We start from the raw sequence: 17437 nt of genomic DNA, 5'->3' as shown, positions 1-17437 counted from the left end.
GCTGCGTGGCGTGCTGTGCCACTGCTGCGAGCAAAAGTCATCCGTGGGAGAAAGGAAAAAGTAATACGTAGGGAATCATCTGGTTATGTGATGTAATATTTACTATGAACTATTTTGCAAGCAGAAATTTCAGCGCTGAAGAGAGAAAGCATCAGGGCTAACACGGGCGCTGTGAGTCGCGCAGGGTTTGCGTGTCTTGTGATCGACTTCCGTGACCATTACACTGGAACTACCTGCTGTTCTTCTGGAAAATAACCGGATTTGAAAAGAATAAACCATAATTATTTTTTAAAGTGCTGTTACTCTATCCTCATCCTAAAGCTTCTGCTGACCTTCAATAGCACAGATAGGATCCGTGCAATACCTTTTAACCTCAACCCACTTCGAAATATTAATCCTTATGCACGGCGCAGCATGGTTGTCCCCTTTCTGGTGCTGGGGAAAGCATGGCAGGGAGATGGGCCGAGCAGAGGAAGCGGGACAGGGGCAACGGCGTGGGGCAGGGCAGGGGCTGGGGCAGGGGCGAGCTCGGTGCTCAGCTCCTGCGGGAGATCCAGGAGGGTGGCACCGCCCCAGAGCACGGCAAGCTGACCAAACCCATCACGAGGGAAAAAGGCTCTTGCTCTTAATTTCTGCCCCGTTTGAGAAAAAAAAAAATACGCCTGTTGCGATTTTCTCGTGGTAAAATTATCCGTGCCATTTTTTCAGTTAGCATAAGAAAATAGCTACACTGGGATGCAAATCAACCTCTGATTTTAATTATTTTGCTTTGGAAGAGAGAAGAGATGGGGAAGGTTTCCAAACGACAGGTAACAGCACTAAAAGAGGGAGCGTGTTCTTTGTGATTATTTTTCATAAGGGATGAAAATGGTTGACTAACCTGAAAATACATCAGGAAAGGTTCGCTTTTGGCTGAAAAGGCTTCTCTCTCAAAAACGGTTTAAATAGAAAATTTTTGATCAATAGCTAGTTCAGATTTCATAAAGAACTCAACCGAAAATGGGTGGTAGGTGTGTTCACACCCTACGGCAGCGTTAGATGGATGAAGCAACCCTCCTCCCCAACGTCCCACGTCTCCTCAAACACTGCGCCATCAGGAGATGTTGCCAGTAGCAACAATGAGCATTTCACCTGTTTGAAGGTCTCTCTCTCCTTTGCTTTAGCTGCTTCCTGGGCCCCGATTCTGCTGCGTGTGGCATATTGCCAACAGCTCTGCACTTCACAGCCTGTCCTTTCTTTTCCACCAGACGTGCAGCTGGAGCTCCCGGGAGCCCACGGGGGCTGGTTCAGACCTTTACAGGATGCCTGAGCACTGTGTTTGGTGCTGTGCTCATTTGGCAGCTCAGTAAAGCCAAGTCCCTGACGTCAGGGTAGAATGGGACAGGATGGAATGGGACAGGATAATTCAGTTGGAAGGAACCTACAGCGATCATCTAGTCCAACTGCAACGAGACGGTATGGGGCAGTCCATTAAAAATAAGGAGCTCCAAGAAGACACGGAGCGAAGCTGCCCAAGGATTCAGTAGCTCATCCGTCCTTCTAGTTATGAAATCAGAAACTGCCAGGAAACAAATGTAAAGAGGGAGCGCATATATCTTTCATCAGACACAAGCCAAGCGACACAGAGACCTTACCTTCTCCCAGGTGTGGCCAGCAGCTGACCTTCAGTCTTCGCGTCGTCAAATAGATCCCATTCCCTGGTGGTCAAAATACTTATCTACTCACCCCAGTCAGTTTCACCAAGTGAAATGTTTTCTGAAGATTTTATTAAAATGTAGAAAAGAAAATGAAAAATGCAGCTGGGATTTGTAGTGAATAAATGGTGTTAATAATTTTAAACATTTTTAAAAAATTAAGCTGTTCTACTTAAAAAAAAAAACAAACAAAAAACCTAAGACACAACCCTCATACATTTTTACCGGTGAATCTTCTCCACAAATACGCTTCGCACTCCTCCAGCCTCCCCCCAAGGGAAGACAGCCAAAGCCTTGCTGCAGACAGCAGTTGTCAAGACAGTCTCTGATTTAAATAGGGGCTAGGTCATTTAATGCTTTACAGATGGTAAATAGCACATTACGTTTCTGCCGACGGGCTGGCAGCGGCGGGCAGGCTGCCACGTCACGCTGCGGCCACGCTCGCCTCTGCGCACCCTCCGGAGTCAGCACCCAGCGAGGACCCAACCTGCTTCTCCTCGGGGAGCTCTCCCGCGTCTCCCAGCTCTCCGTCTTGGCAGTCGCTCCGTTATTGACCAACTCCTAGCATAGACTGCCAACGGCAGCTCTTCCTCAACACCGCTTGATTTTCCTCAAGGTCTTGTCTACGCCTAAAACATCCGGAAAGACGGAGACCAGCGGGATGGTAAATGTGCTGACCTGCTCTTCCAGCACCTGCTAGGAAGTTGTGCTCAACTTTATTCTGTTTAGTAGCTTTTGGGTTTTCTCCCCCTTTCCCCGAAAAATATTTTTTTGTGTGGTTATTCTGAATCCATTTTTGAAATTACAACCCTGAAAGACTTGAGTCAGTGCCTTTTGTAACTGCAACCAAAAAAAGAGTAGATGAAATATCTGCAGAGAAGTTTGACGGAGCAAAAAGAGCGTCAGCACAATAGCAGGTGTCAGTCTGTGAACGTATTTCTGGAACAGGGAAAAGCACAGAGCGTTCATACCAGAGACGTTTTGATTTTAATTCCCCCCCCACGATGACTGTGCAGTTACAGCTAAGAATTATTCAAGGGTATTAAAAATGATCATTGCAAAAAAAAATAGAAAAAAAGAAAATGTAAGGCAGACCAGCACCTTCTGTCAGGTCACGTACTGAGCCACCAGTTATCCTCCCCCGGAAGATAATCATGTCGTATTCATGAAATGCTCTCTCTAAGGAGCCTGCGAACGTGGCTGGAGTTTGCCACTGTTGGGCATTCACTTTAAAGCGTTTATATGCTTTTTTCCAGATGATACGCAAGGGTTCTCTGTCTCTGGGCTCCTCTTTCAGAAACTAAATCCCCTTTTTCACTTGGCAATACTCTGCCAAAATGCAGCACTCTGGCTGCTGCTGGTCCATGCCTCATGGAAACGCTTCCCCTCTCTTTAGAACAGAATATTTTCAGTTGGAAGGGACCTACAATGATCATCTAGTCCAATCCTTTGCACAGGATTTCTTTTAAAAATGAAATTTCCTATTTTAAAGGAAAAAGGGACAATTTGGCCTGAAGCCAGTGGAATAAAGACGAGGTTACACATGCAGAGAAAACCCTCAAAGACCTGCGTGGCCCATCCCTCCCGAGACAGTCTGCGACGATGACGGGTTCTTTGAGAGCGGCTGCTCCGGTCGGCTCGCAGGACCACCTTTCTCTGCTTCCAACACCGTGCTGCGAAGCCAGACTTCGGAGGCTCACTCCGGTACGAGCGGAGTCCGCTTCCAGCGCGACCTTACGAGAAGAGCCGAGGTCCGCGGACGCCACTCGCGTGCCCCAGCGGTGCCCGTGGAGAGCCACGCCAGGCGCGTGCCTCGCCCTGCCGAGCGCCGTGGCTCCGCGTGAGCCCCCGCAGCGCGGCTTCCTCCTCCCTCGCTACCCGCCGTCCGAAGACGATTCCTGCAGACCCTTTCAGCTCTGCCTGGATGTCTTCAAACCTTCCGCGCGCAGGGGGGGAAAACTGGGAAAGCGCCAGCTGCGTCCTGCTCCCTGCCTGCCTTGCAAGCCGTGGCTAACAATTTTGCCCGGCCGTGCTTGGAGCTCGCCGGGTCCGGATCCACGCCTTCACCCCCAGCCCGCCCCAGCGTAACCCATCGCGGGAGACGGGGCTTCCCCGCAGACTCTGAGGGATGCTGCTGCACCTCTGCATCCGACGCCAGGACCCAAACCTGCAGATGTATGAGGCTGCGTGGTCCATGTCGCTCTGACAAACTGAGGAGTTTATCGTCCTTCGCCCATCGGATCGGCTCCAAGGCCTCCACGTGAAGCCATTTTAGCGGCTTCCCAGCTCTCTCATGAGTCTTCCAGCCAGCACAGGCTCAAGCTGTGATCCAGGCAGTGAAAAAGAAAAGAAATCTGAGCACAGATTTAAAAAAAAACAACAAACAAACAAAAAACCAACAACATGAAAAAAAGCCTTTTCAGGCTTTTTACTAAATCAAGACCAATAAGTATAAAGAGGATGATTACAAACCCTTGTGGGGAGAATCTCTTTAACAGATGGGTGAAATCTCTCTGAAGTAGCTTTGCTACGCCACACAGCTTCACTGAATGCCCTCACTACCCTGTGGGTCCGGTGAAGTCATCGCCAACACAGTCTCTTCTACTGCCTCCAAAACCATAGGTGAGTTTCTCCTGAACACTACCAGCCCACCACTGAGAATCCTGAAACCTGCCAGAAACTTTGGGCAAGTTATCAAACGCCAGGACAAACCTCTCTTCTCTTGCTTTGCAGCTAGCAAATGCAACTTCAAAACAGTATTCATAAAGAAAATCAATTTTTCAGTGTCTCTGTTTTCAACTAGAGCTAAGCTGGCACTTTGGACCTAAGCAGATAATGTTAACACTTCAGTCTTTCACTTACATCGTATTAAAACTGCAGCCATAATGTATGCTGTAACCCATTCCGGAGGTAGATAAAAAACTGAATGCTATTCTCAGAGATCAGTTCCATCTATACAAGTTATCCATCAAAGTAATTACATGGACTCAAAGTCTTACAAACACGCTGTATCACCAGCTGGTGATGTGCAAAGTTCCACCTCCTTGCTAGAAACTGGCTCGAATGCAGTTCAGCAGCTCTGAGCCCCCTCTAGATCACTCCTTAGTGCAAAAAAACCCCAAAGTTAAAATAAAGCAACTTTTCTCTCATGCATTCGTGAGGGTCATCCAACTAGTTGGATTTAAAACTTCACCAAAAAGCAGTCTGAGAGCTGCCAGTGAGTCCTGAGTTGGCTTTAAAGCTTGTTTGCTACCACAATCTCATACCCTGGAGCGCTGTCGATACCATCATAGTGATCCATAAGTAGAAATAATTTTAAAACACCCAAACTCTTCCAATTCAGAAACAAAATTTGTGATGCTACTTCCAATGGGATGCTGGGGAAAAAAGTACAGTCCCACCAGATTGGAGAAAATTCAGGTTTTGAATGCATTGGTTCGCTGGATTATGTTGGTTAGAAAACCCAGCTGGAGCCTGCAGCTGAAAAGCACGACCAGGATAGGCTGCTCATCATGAATTAACTCACTTTCTCTCTCGAAAACATGCTGGCAACCAATGTCCACTGCCCTGCAAGATTTCTTCCTGCTCCTTGAGTGCGTCGGTCTGCTGCCATGGTGGAGGTTGGCACTGATTTTGTTTTGGAAGAAGAGATCTTCCTTGAACGCCCATCAGCAGGTACAAGTTAGGAGACAAACCAGCGTCAGGGTCACGCGAGGCGAAGAGCGTCTTATCCGAGTCCACGTTCAAAGAGCGGTTTGCAGCCTCCCGCGGCTGATCTCCAAATAGAGGCCCCGATTCAGTGAGACCCTCCGGCACGCGCCTCCCCCCCGGGTACCCAAACCGTCCCATTGCAGTGTGCGGTGCAAGATGAAGCTCGGGATTCAGCTTGCCAACCCTGGGGACGCTACCCCTGCTCCTGCTCCCCTTTCAGCCAGGGAAAATTCAGAAGGAAAGCAATTGCGCAGCAGGGAGATGGAGCTGACCTGGGATGTCTGCAAGCAGCCCTGGCTCAGGCAGCCTCGGGGGGCGGGTGAAGCTCCACTTGCTGCAGTTCCCCGGGAGGGAAGGTCACATTTGCCGAGGGGGTAATTTCCCTCCCATCCCGGACTAACGCACCCTTCCGCTTGCCGTCACCGCTTCGGATGTGCACACCGGCCGGAGGAGTAACCGGGATAGCGCAGCTGATGCTGGGAAGGCAAAAGTAAACACAGCCCCAGCAGTAAAAACGCGCTCCACGGACGGCCTGAGGCCGTCTCAGGCTCGGAAGTGAGAGCCTCCTTATTTTTTAGAGCGTTCTATGCAAATGGCACCCTGGCTCGGAGGAGCAATGGCAGAGAGGGTTGGGTGGAGGAGCTGGGCTCCATCACGGTGGCAGCCCTGACCCCTGCCTCACTGGGAGCTCTGGTTTACCAGACAGGCATGTTGAGAGAGACATTTCTTACTTTATACCCCAGCTACCATGGCCCCTTCTCCAAGGGCGAGCATCCTGCCGCAGGGCCATTTCCCCGGGACGCGGCTGAGTCACCGCCTGGACGGACCCAGAAACCCAGCACCTTCGGGGAGCTCTCTCAGGGACCAACTAACTGCAAACACATTTTATTTTAATTTATTTTTTAATGGAGGTGAATACTGCTGCGCGCCCTCAAAAAGGATTTTTAAAAATCGCGTTCTGTCGAATGTACGAATCGCCCACCCGCAGGAGCTGGCCGTTCGGAGAACGGGATTCTTGGAAAATCAGAGTCTGCTCCACTTCTACACGAGTGCTCTCACAAACCCTGCAGGAGGAATTCTAAAGGATCTTTTTTTTAATTTTAAATGACTGAGTTCTGGTGGTTTAGGCTGACTGTGTGTGTCCGTGCCGTCAGGAACGTTCCCCCACGCCCCTCCAAGCTATTCAACAATCCTAGCTTAAGTCTCCTGCTTCAGTAAAAGGAAGACACCAATATTTGCAATGCGTTAAAGCATGGTAGAAAACCAAAACACACCCAAAACCCCAAACCCAGCCCTCCTCAGGATCCTCACAGCACCGCTGGTAAGCGGGTCAGAGCTGTTAGCGCGTAAACGGAAACAAAGCAAGATCCAGCCCTCCGGGTGCCGGGGCTGAGCGTGAAACCCAAACTCCCGGCTGCCGCTCCCGTGCCTGCAGAAGACGCAGCCGAGCGCATGCTGGGACGGGGCCCGGCTTCGGTCTGCTTCAGGATTTCTCTCATCTGGAAAGCACAGGGCTGCCCTGCGAGGAGACGCGTGCCTGGCAGCGCACAGCCGTCGCGCAGAAGAGCGCGAGACGGCTTTTATGCCACGAGCAGAGCCCTCGCGGTGCCACGCGTCCGTGTATGACGGCCGTCAGGCACCCGGGGCCCGGCAGGCGAAGGCGAGGGCAGAGCATGCCGCGGTGTCATGGTAACAACAACGGGATGCTCCCTCAGCGCTCGGCATCGCCCGTGCCGCCGCGGGGAACCGCCGTCCCGTGGCCTCGCTCCCCAAACCTGCCTGTCGCCGCTGCGGCAGGAACATAAGATCGTGGCGAGGCTGCGTGCGGCCGGGAGGGACCGGGTGGGATGACCGTGCTTGGGAGCAGGAGGTGAGACACGATTAGCGGGATAGCGTGCACAGGAGATGCAAATCCCGCGGTAATACGCCTTACAGCGCAGCCAGGGCGCTGCTCCTGCCCGGAACGGCCAAAGACAGGGTTGATGGCCAAGTCCGCAGCAGACCTGGCACGACCCCTCTCAAGCCTCTGCTGAGGGGGATGGAGGTGGAAGGTTAAATTGCGCTGTGCTCGATGCTGGAAGAGAGGACGCTTTTTGCCTTTGAACCTCTTGTGCTAAGTACCACCCGTGCCCCTCCGAGGGCACGTGCGTTCAGGTTAAGTGCTGGGGAAGCAGCAGTCTGATGCAAGCCCACTGCTGCTGCAGGCAGCGCTCCCTCCTTCCCTCATGGCGTGGGACCAGCGAGGTTGCTGATGGGGTTTTTTGGGCAGAAAACTGGCTTGAGAACCGCTGCTGGTGGCCTCAGCCAGCCCTGCAGTGGGAGAAGGCTCCGAAAGCCTCGGTCGCCAGGAAGGCGTCCCACCGCATCCCCTCGGGCATCTCCCTGGCACCTCCCAGGATTAGGAAGCCATTAGCTACAAGCGAGGTCAGAGACATAGGGTGTACGAGGACGCTGGGTTATCAGAGCTCGCCTGGCTCGGGGCACCGGAGCAGGGCTCCCAGGTTAAAGAGAAAAACCTCTGTCTTTTCAGCTCCCGCATGCCGGGTGGATGTCGGCACCAGGAGGCTCCTGGCCAACAGCTGCCCTCCACCACCTGTGCTGAAAGGAGGAGAAAATCTGCTTGTACACCCTGGTGCCGGTAGCTGGTTGGCTCGTCCTTGAGGAGCAGCGGGGCGGAGAAGTGAAGGTTGCTCTGGGGAGACCTGGGGGACTTCGTTACTCACAGGGCAGCGTCTGTCTCCTGCAAAAACAGCAGGCACCCTCCCATTCTCTGCAAGTGTGACACAAAAAATTAAAAAAAACTTTGAAAAGATCAAGTTTTGGAGCAGATACAAGTCAGGCTATGCAAGGCTAGAAAAGATTGCATGAGTGTCAGTTTTCAGCAGAAAGCTAAAATGAAAGGCTGCCCTGCTGACGCTAAAGCCTCAGGCTGTTGCCATCGGATGCCAGGCGTTTCGGCACCGGCATCCTCCTGAGCTCCTGCTTGGTCCACCTCAGTGCGGGATAAAGCTGTGTCTTTCCATCCCTGAAGGCTCAGCTGCTGCTCCAACAGCCGCTTCATAAAAGTAAAAGCATAGTCTCCTTGCTCAAAGCTGTCTGGTGGAGGTGCACCTGGTAGCAGCAGAAACATCACTTTGCAAGCAGGAGTCTGAATTACAGACGACGTTATTTCCTCTCTGAATTACACACGACGTATTTCTTTCCATCTGGAAATGCTACTGGGTCTTGTGACCTGCAATTTAAAATTAAATTGTGGAAGTATTTTAAATGAAATGGAAATGAAAACTCGTGGTTTTGCAGGTGATGCAAAAAACCTAGATTGCAAAACTCTGCGATTTGCTCCTTTCCAAAAGGGAACCAAGGTATCAGAGAGTCCTAAAAGACTCACTTTCTCTCTCAAAGAAATAAGGAATAAAGCCTAAGAGGAAATAAAAATAAACAGATAGGCTTGAATTTAACTCGGCATTAATAAAGCTTTACAGGGGATTAAGTAAAGCTTGAAAAACACATTTAGTTTGATTCAGCAGCTTGTTCGGGTTTTCCTTCAAACTACAGAGAGCTGGTAACAGACCTCTCTGTTTGCAGTGTCAACAGGCTGGCCCGGCGGCCGCAGGCAGGGCGAGAGCCGGCGGCTCGGGAAAAGCAGCCGGCAAAGAGGCACCGTGGGCTGCAGGCGGGACGGGCACGCTCTCGCTCGCGCGGGGTGGACGGAGCTGGGTTCCCACGTGCTTCGGGCTGTGCGAGTAAGCACGATGGACACGCGTTAGCCCGAACGCAAAAGTAGTTCTGTATCTTGAGGGAGGTTGCACGCAAGTCGTCGCACAAGTGCGATCATTCCAGCTTCGTTTGCATTTACTTAATTAAAAACAGCTTCACAATGCGGCTGCTCTGCCTCTTTACAGCCACTGCGCTCTACTGGGGATGAAACCTTCCCCATTTCCGTGGTCTCACGTAACGACCGAGAGAAGCCCTCATCCTTACTGCCACAATCCCTGACATCTTGCATTAACGTGGAAAATGAAGGCCTAACATTTATCATATGCATTACAACAGGGAGTAAGGGCCTGCCCAATTCAAGGTCTCATAAAGACAGATTTTCAACTCTTCAAAGCGAGGACCTGTCAAACAAAACAGGGGTGAGGGGACAAGAGAGAAGGTCTCTTACGCATAGAGCAGGACAGGGGTGGAGGGAGGAAAAGTGCAAATCCCACAGATCCATTCAGCATCCCATCCTCCTAACTTCCTAATGCCCTCAAACCAAACCCAACCATGACATGGAAAAATAAGGTCAAAATAGTTGTACTTAATGACAAAGTCATGAACAATAAACCAGAAAATAACACTCAAGCCAAGTAGAAAAGCCACATGCTGTGAAATCAGTTACAAGGAACTCGATACCGACCCGTTTCTCTTGCTGAGGAGGGACTTCTTGGATGTGATTCCTAAGAGCAAAGGATGAAACACGCTATGGTGGGGTTTCTAGGACAAATAGATAAAGGGAATCACTTGGCTTTCCATGCGGATGCTGGGTATTACGACTGTGGATTTCCGCCGATACAGCCTATAACCCATGTCAGTCTAAGCTGAAGATCAAAGCAATCCTATTGCTCTGCCTCCTCCGCCGTGGGTGCTCCAGTGCTACAAAGGGAGTTACTGCACGACTGGCTCTGGCACAAGGAGCTCCTGGTGTCTGGAAATCATTGATTCAGAGGGGGCAAGCCCATGAAAAGCCTGGGGGTTAATTCAACACCTTTCAAATGACCCTTCTGACAACACTGAAGGCCAAGGCCGTTTTTTAAATCACACCACCAAATCAATTGCGTTCCTTGGGAATGTCAGCACAGAAGTAATGACTGAGATAAGTCCCATCCCTTGTTCCCATCGATTGTACACAAAGCATCTACACACACTGTAGAAATGACCTCTCGCTGCCCAATATTTTTTTAGTGCTTCACCTGCTTTGAATTGCAAGCACTTTGATAAATGAACTGAGAAGTTCCCTGGCTCCTCTGCCGCACGGGTAGGTAGCTCGGTATGAACTACCAAAATTACAGAGGGATTTTTCACAGCAATGCTCACTGAATCACTGCTGAAGTGTCTATGCCTTTTCCTGCGCTGCAGCACAGAACCCACTCATTTATCCTTGCAGGCTTACCAGCTCTTCCAGCACGAAGCCATGGGTAGATTTTTGGAGATGAGCTCAACAGGCATAATTTGCATCTGGGTATAAAAAGCTTCATGTAAGGATTTTAGTCCAAAATCATCAGCTCAGCAAGATGCAAGCAAACATTTCCCTGCTAGCAACCTGTGGGAGAGCTGTTAAAAGTAGGAATAGCAGCGTTAGGCTTCATGCATCCATCATAACATGCCCATCTTTATTTCCTGGGGAAACAGATGGTGGTTGGTCTTGCTGGGTTAAGATCCCTTAAACATACCAAAGCCAACAACTCAACTAGATCTGGACAATTAGCAACCACGTATAAATGGCAGAGTGAGAGCCACCCCCCTCCTCAGCCACCTCCACCGAGCAGCCAAGGGATTGACCAGGAGTAGGAGTTGGTGACAAACCTGCTGCTAAAATAACAGCCTTCATCCCACCGAAGTGCCGGGATTAGGCATTTATAGGGATAACTGGCACATCCCTCTCTCCGTTCTACCGGTGCTTCTCCAACAGGACGAGAAGGCGGCTGTGCGTGTCCAAGAGGTGGGCACCCCATGGGAGCTCAGTCCCCCAGACCCTCTGCTCAGGCTACCTCCTTATTTTCTGTTCCGGGATTTATTGCATGGCACCTTGAAATTCGAGGCAGGATCTAGGTTAAAAGAGCCAGAGGTCTTCCTTGGTGATGTTAGCAGGTCTTCCTTGCTGGAGCTGGAGTAGTATTCTCCATCCTCTCTCTAAATTCTGATAATCCTGTTTGCATAGAGGAGACAGTTCCCATTTTGCAGCTGCGACGCTGTAATGGTGCAAGTCTTCTACTTCTACTCTGTGTTCTTTGGTAAATAACTCCCCGTGGTTTCCCTGGGCTCCTTGCATTACCCAACTGTCCTCGGCAGCAGGGATATTGCATTTCTCACGCTTTCTGAGAGCATCCGAGGTCCATCCCGGATGCAACGTGCAGCCAAGCATTTCCAGTATTAGAAGAAAATGAGAGACTTGCGCAGCGTCGCTTACTGAAACAAAGGTCTGGGGAGTCCAGGGTTATAAAGACAGGGAAAGTTTCTTAAATTCAGGCCACAGTTCTTACCTAAAGGAGAGGTACAGGTTGTTTAGCTGGGAAGTGCAGGCAGGTTCATCACCACTCTGCCACGTAGGGGTTGGCAAGGGCAATAACGCGCCTTCTCCACCGCGGGCAGACATCAAAACTCTCTCTGGCTGCTTGCACGGCGTTTGGGACCCCGAGGCAGAAGGGCAATGTTGGCAACGATGCCCCCGGCGCGGTGGGCAGTACAATGTGAGAGACAGGCGGTAAGGAGAGACGGTGGGAGGGCTCCCCCCACGTTCAGTTAGCAGCTCAGGAACGAAGAGTCCCACCTTCAGCTCCGTGGCCGATGCGCACCGGTACGCATCGGAAGTTCAGCTTTCCGTTCTTTCAAGTGTTCAGGCTGCGTTACGATTAACACCACTACGTTAAGAGTTATTATTAGCAAGTGACAGCTAGTTTAATATACTCAAAGTCAGCAAAGCATTAATCTTTCTGCACACCAAAGCCTTGTGTTATTTCACCGGCATGACAGCCAGCAAATGAATGGTCCAGACCTGCAAGGGCTCACAGAAACTAATGGGTGAGAGGTTTGATTGCCACCTGGAATCTGGTCCAAAATAAAACCTTATCACAAACTGGCAGGCAGTTTGCTGCTGGTTAAAGTTGGGGGGGTCACAGTCCTGCTCACACTCCCCTTTCAGGATGTTCAACAAGCAGTTGGGTTTGGGTTCCCATCTTACATCCCCTCTTCTATGAGGTCTCCTCATGATTGGGCTGCCTTGACCCTAAGCTGCACATTTCCCACGTGGTTCCTGGGCGACTCTTTATACTTCTTCTACATTTCCGAACAAGGATCTTGGCAAAACCTTAACAGTGTTCAGTAAATCTGTGTATACAATTTATCCCCTCTCTATCTTCAGCAGTTCTGAGAAATTTTTGGGTCCAACTGGTGCTCTAAGCAACCAGAATCCTTTCTCCTCCACACCTGCATAGTTTCAGCTTCACACTTTGGCAGCCTCTTCAAAGTGATAGTGAGGGGAAAAAAAATTTTTATTTCCTAATCTAGCCTTCCAGCCTACTCTAGGGAGATCTCCCTGGTAGGGGAGGAAAGATCTGAAAATTATCCACTACTTGCTTAATCCACAGCATGTTTAGGGAAATTCGTTTGGGCTGGAAGCTTTCTGTTCACCAGATAAGTCAATTTGATCATCAGAATGGAATAACTTTATATTCTGTGCAGGAACCTTGCCTTCCAGGTTGAGAGGCTATATAGCGTCCAAGAGCCACAACAACTACACACACAGGGTCATGGTAACACTGGTTGCTCATAAAGTGATACTTTGAGACTCCAGAACACAGATGACAATAACTAACTTGCCAAAATGCCATGGTAAATGGGAAAACGGTGCTCACAGAAGACAAATCCACAACAGAGACTTGTTTCCTAATTCGTCGTCAGCACCAAGGCAAAGCTGCGCTTGGGAAGTTACCTGTCATCATACCTTGAGGTCTCACAGGTGGAGGACATTGATTTTGTCTTTCCCTGGTAGAAGACAGGAGTCTGAGAAGAGTTGCTGTGCTGTTGGTTTGCCCAGCACCAGGAGAAATGAGTAGGGAAGTGATTGTGCCCCTGTACTCGGCACTGGTGAGGCCGCACCTTGAATCCTGTGTTCAGTTTTGGGCCCCTCACTACAAGAAGGATGCTGAGGTGCTGGAGCGTGTCCAGAGAAGGGCAACGAAGCTGGTGAGGGGTCTGGAGCACAAGTCTGATGAGGAGCGGCTGAGGGAACTGGGGGTGTTTAGTCTGGAGAAGAGGAGGCTGAGGGGAGACCTTATCGCTCTCTACAACTACCTGAAAGGGGGTTGTGGCGACGAGGGTGTTGGTCTCTTCTCCCAAGTAACTAGTGATAGGACGAGAGGAAATGGCCTCAAGTTGCGCCAGGGAAGGTTTAGATTGGATATTAGGAAAAATTTCTTCACTGAGAGGGTGGTCAGGCATTGGAACAGGCTGCCCAGGGAGGTGGTGGAGTCACCATCACTGGAAGTGTTCAAAAAATGTGTGGATGTGGCGCTTCAGGACATGGTTTAGGGGACATGGTGGCGCTGGATTAATGGTTGGACTTGATGATCTTAAAGGTCCTTTCCAACCTAGTGATTCTGTGATTCTGTGATTCTGTGATATACCATCGCTGTCCAGGGGTAAGTCCAACACCAACCTCACCAGCCCCAGTGCTTTCACCAGCCATTTATATGGATCTTAACAAAATAAAGTCCTAAAAAATCCAAACCCAACTATAGCTAACACCAAACATCAGTTATGCTCAGATCTGACAGGTACATTTTCTCTAAGCAAGCGTTTGCGCTTCACATTAATTGAGTACGAGGTGTCCAGACAACCTTACAGTGAGGCTGTGAACTTCTCTGCAGGCTTACTGAAGACAAAAACCAGCTGAATAGCAAGCAGGGCCTCCAGAGCTGCTTTTCAACCAGCAAGTCTTGCTGCTCAGACTAGAAAGTTACGGCCACAGCATTTGAGTGATATAATTCTGTTTAATGAACTTTTCCTTGAGTTGAATAAGAATATTTTATTTAAGAAAGCTCTTTATATGGCTAAAATTAGCTATTCCTTATTAGTACTACAGACCAGCAATGATCTCTGCTCACAGCTTCGAGATGGCAGCTATAGCAGCCTCTCACTCTTGAAAATGTGTTAGAAATCACAAACTGGCACAAAAAATTTCTTGGAACAATCCCCACGGTGGAAATCGGCCTTCTGAAGGGAAAATCCTTAGCAGTACTATTTTCCCTCCTTTGGAAAAAAAAAAAAACATTTGCCCAAAGAAAAATGCTGAGCAGGAAAATAACTGGGAAGAATTTAAAAAAAATAATTGCTTCTAATGGAAGAATTTCAAAACACATGTATGTTTATCCTATTACCAACTTGTCTCTTGAGGACTTTCAGTTTTTCCTTCCTAGGACCTTCTCCACTAAAGCCAGAAGAAATAAATGTATGTTACACAAATTCTCACGAGGGAAATGACCAACTGTTCTCTTTGGTAACAGGGGAGTAGCGAGAGCCCTGGTGCTGGCAGGGCCGCCCAGCACGCCCTGTGTACCCGGGGCCTCAGGAGAGCCAGAGATAATTAACAGAAAACCCCGCAACGACCTGGGAGTGCCGCAGAGGCAGCGGCTCTCCCAGCCTCACTGGCCTTCAGCTACTTCTGCAGAGCTTGGCGGGCGCCCCTTCCCCAATAAAGCTGGAAAAGGCAATAAAGTATTTTCTTTTCGCTGGACAATACCTAGGGAAAAGACAAGGAGCTGCATGTTAAGTTCTTGTTTAACGGTCAGAAAGAGGAAAAAGCTACTTTCTGTGATTTCCACTGGCACACAGACTACTGCAGGATTTAATCCTAACCCACCTGGATCTGGCAGTAGGTGCCAAGAGATGCCGATGTGATTGTGATGCGTCCCTTTTTCCATGTAGACAACTCTTACGATTCAGCTGACCTGCTTTAACATCCATCTTCCTTGCAGGACTTGCCCCTGGAAGTTGAACCTGCAAGTCTCTCAAAATAAGGAGAAGGTTGAGCTCCTAATGAACACTTTACTGAGGCTGAAGCAGCTGAAGCTCTTGTAAAGTGAGCTCTCCCGAGCCTCTGCTCTCTCTGCCTTGCAAGCCTACGGAGTGCAGGATTTGCTCCCATCGGCAGCAGTAACAGGAGCATCAGGCTTATCCCCACAACGGCACTGCCTTGAGGGTCCTTTGCTCTCCAAGGAGATTGGCGAGTGCCCCTGGTCATTCCAGAAACACAATCTGCATTCAGAAGGATTTAGAGGCTTTCGACTTCATTAAGGTAAAATTACCGTCAGATTTATGGGAAAGTGTAGAAGCTTAGCTTTAAAAAAAAAAAAAAAAAAAAAAAAGAGTCCGGAAAGCTGTTTCATCTGAAACCAACTGACAAGAATGGGAGCAGTAAAAGAGTTTGCAAATTTAGCAAGACAACTATATACCCCCCTGCTATGATACGCCTGAAGTATGAAGATTAGCAGCTGCTCCCGGTATGAAGGTGCAAAGACCATCCTGTAGTTGTTCTACATCTAGATAGGAAACAAAGGTCTTCGGTCCAGGGTCTGTGAAAAAGCACAGTCCTTTTAAAGCACTGGCCTTAGACATGAGCTCTAAGGCTTAAACTGGCCGGCCTTAGACATGAGCTACAGACCAAACCAGGCCTTTGGGCTGGGCAGGACGCACACAGCAATGGCTTGTTTATCATAGGGAAGGGAGCAGAACCAACGCGGCTCTGAAGCAGGAGCTTCCGACTCTCTGGGGCTGAGCCATCCTTTCTCCCAGACTCTTGGCTGCCATTCTCAACTCAGTAAAATCTGAGCATCGCAGCCTGGTTTCCTAATAAGACAGATTTTCACCTGTTCTTGCCCCTCTGTCCCTCGTGACTAGTGATCAGCCCCCCATCTCCCCAGTTTTGTTTGAAGCTGTTAAGTATAGGAGACAGCCCTCCCCGCTTCCACCAGCAAGAATAACACAAGCTGTTCCCAGTGAGGAATCGCAGGTATTTTTGTTCACAGCAAGGGAATCTCTCCTTTTTTCTATTAGCAACTTCAGCCAAGACGGTGCTATGCAATAGAAGGTTATTTGCAGGTAAGCAAGAGTGAAGAGTAAGAAAACACGGCAGTCAACAATTTGAAGAAACATTCTTACGCTTTGTTAGATGAGGTGTGAAATGTGAAGCAGGCGAGAGCTTTGCAGGAGTTCTTCGAAGGTGACAAATGCAAATTTGAGCAATGGGATGCCAGGGTCACTGTCTCTTCTAACTGCACCCTTGGAAAGGTATCCAAGTATTTAGCAATTTACTAATGAAACCCTGTAATTAAGCTTCTGTTTTCTTCCTCAGTCTGTAAGCTCTAAGAGTGAGCTGTATAAAGGCACATGTACATGCAAATACACACACAAGTAGAAGTCCATATGACAGAAATGTGCATGTGAAACTGCCATAATTTTATACACCAAGAGAAAGCCAGGGGAAGATTTTTCTCAGAGGAAGCCAGAGATCAACACCTTGCAAGCTGATCTACGGACTGCTCGTAGACAGCCATGGAAGAACCAAGCAAAGCAAGTCTATTATCAAAAGGCTGAACATAAACCTTGGAGATCCCCGCAGCGCTGAAAAAAGCAAAGTTACAGACTGCCGAATCAAAGAGACAGACAAGCACGGACCAAGCACACAGGTGTACCCTTTCATCCGAGACAACCCATGGAAGCAGTAAGGAAAGCACCGACTGGCCCGGCAGACGTATTCACTTGCAGAGGTTCACGTGCAAACAAAAATTCCACGGCCATGCAGCCTCTATGCCTAGAGGATTTTTCTCCCACAGTAATTATAAGCAGGGGTGGTGGATACGACAGAGGATGCCGCTGTCAATTTGATCTGAAGTAATATTGATTTCTTTAAATGCTGTCTACTGCTATAATCAAAGGTATTAAGCCTAAATAAAAGGAGCTAAACAACAATACGAAGTATACTGAGCTGATACTAGCTACCTTAAGTATGGTCTGAAGCAGCTTTTCACTTCACAGGAAACCCAACCAGCCTCCGCGTGCTTATCGTGCTTTGGCTTCCCTTTAAATTTCAACACAGGGCAGGTCAGAGCCAGTGAAACATCCCTGAGCAGTTCGGAGATGCTAGACAAGAACTCAAAACCTGCATAGTCATAAATATGCCAAAATTAAAGATGCTCACACTTCTTTCTGCCAACACGTGCCATTCCATAAGGAAATAGAGGACTTGGAGACTCCCAGTGTCAATCCTAGCT

The sequence above is a fragment of the Phaethon aethereus genome (assembly GCF_964289735.1).
Source record: "Phaethon aethereus genome assembly, chromosome: 7".
Lineage (NCBI taxonomy): Eukaryota > Metazoa > Chordata > Aves > Phaethontiformes > Phaethontidae > Phaethon > Phaethon aethereus.
Note: the sequence above shows the minus strand (reverse complement) of the source record.